General features: G+C 41.7%; 1 protein-coding gene across 1 annotated transcript in view; it reads left to right on the top strand.

The window, feature by feature from the left end:
* Positions 1 to 1,812: 1,812 nt before the first annotated feature.
* Positions 1,813 to 1,948, top strand: part of LOC111864051 (gastrula zinc finger protein XlCGF7.1-like) — an 11,977-nt gene continuing 11,841 nt past the window's right edge. The window contains exon 1 of the mRNA XM_023851005.2: positions 1,813 to 1,900. The gene's annotated coding sequence lies outside the window, so the exon portion shown is untranslated. The remainder of the gene's footprint in view (positions 1,901 to 1,948) is intronic.

Genomic DNA, 1,948 nt, shown 5'->3' with positions numbered 1-1,948 from the left:
CCTGGTCTTATAGGACAACTCGTGCAGGTTTCCATGACACTGGACATTCGGAAATCATAATGATGCTTATTCACGAAAATGTGACCTACAGTTTACACGAAGACCCGCATTCCTTTCTGTAGGTAAATTGAATGTAACCCGGTTAAGCATTTCTCAAGGCCATCCTGGCCGGGACACCCACCCCGCAACGGGGCACCGAGGGATCTCTTACCGCTGAAGTCGGTGTACGGCAAATTGGGCAATGTCTGACACGAAAGCAAGGCAAATGAATAAAATACGACAAGTAAATTGACGAATTTATTTCATAATCCTAATAACAATATTGTCACGTGTATTTGTAATTAATTACGCGGGGTCGGGATTTGATTTTTAGGTTTGTTTACTCCTTCTATACATCACAATTAATTACACGTAATTACAGCGCTATCATGGGTACTACACTTTATAATTCAGTGTTTTATACACAAACACACAACAGTCCCCTCCTGGAACTACAACTAGAACACAGGAACTACAACATTCTCACTGAATCACGTACTCCAAGAATTACGCATGAATAAATTTTTCTAAACACGCCACGTCTTCACACGACGAACAATTCTTAGCTATCTTTCACCGAGCACTCAGAGCTCAGAACAAAGAACTCAGATCTATGTCACATAAAAATGAAAACTGTTGAATTTATAAATCCTGTTATATAGCCTCCGCACCGACCACGCATGAAGAACACAGTCCTATTGTGGCCTAAAAAATCTACATAGAAAATATGTCACGTGTTATTTCTACCTCACCAGTCCATTGGCACGCTGAGTGATACCTAGCAAATAGCAACACATATTCGTCTTATTGTTAAGTGCGCTTATGAGAGATATTTATCGCCCCGTTGCTTTGTTATGCATGTTACATTAATATCAATAAAAATACAAGTACAGTCCACAGTCCAAGGTAAATTACAGCAATTTTATGAACCGAAACCTGGGCACAGGCGACTGTGCTGCTCAGAAAAAACTATGTAACTAATTAAATACAAAAGTATTTGGCTGAAGAACGCTGTTTGCTGCAAAACTGGAGAAACAGAGTGAGCACTGAAACGGACTCAGGAGGCCATGACAATGGAGGAGGACAAGGGAGTAAAAGATGATGAAGCTATGGTATAGAAGGTATGGGACGCAGCAGGACTTAGGGAGTGGTGGGGAATGGAACGATACACGAAGTCACAGAGAATGATGTTAAAATCTGTAAGGTGTATAGTACCCAATTAAATGAATAAAACAGGGCACCGTGAACATGTTTCCAGGAATCAATGTTTATTCAGATATGTGTGCCAGGGTCTAGGAGGGCGCCTTAGATGATGGAATCTTAAGACCCCTTGTCTTTCCTAGCAGACTAGCAGGTGCAGTGCACCGTCTTTTTGTTTCTGAGTGATCTACCCGTTACTCCTGTAACATGTGGCTCTTCACAACGATCAGATATGTCATTCATTCTTGATAGGGCACCACTTCATTTTTTCTACATTGTCAGACACCAACACAGACAGACTTTCCTTGAAGAGCGGTAACATGCGGAGGTCCTGAATATTGTCTTTCACGATTCTATGATCTCAGTTTTCTGTATTTTGGTTGGGGACACAGGAAGTGTTCTGTGTACTCAGTGTCGACCAGTGACGATCAGTGATTTCAAGGTATCACAGCAACGAGCACAGAATGCCTGTCAGGGGATTAGAGTGAAGCTAGGATCATCGGGCACAATGCGCAAACCGGTGCGCCAAAGAGCTGAAAGTCGTTTTGAAATGCATGGGACCCACGTGCAGAACCAGCTGTAGGTTTCACATGAACATCGCCCATATCTGAGTAGGTACTGGTTTGTGGACACATCAGACTGGGAATATTCGTTCATTTTAGTGAGTACTTTACATTCTTAAAATATTTATCTATTTTTAACAATCTGT

Source organism: Cryptotermes secundus, unplaced genomic scaffold, assembly GCF_002891405.2.
Source record: "Cryptotermes secundus unplaced genomic scaffold, Csec_1.0 scaffold601, whole genome shotgun sequence".
Taxonomy (NCBI): Eukaryota; Metazoa; Arthropoda; class Insecta; order Blattodea; family Kalotermitidae; genus Cryptotermes; species Cryptotermes secundus.
This window is presented reverse-complemented; position numbering and strand designations above follow the sequence as displayed.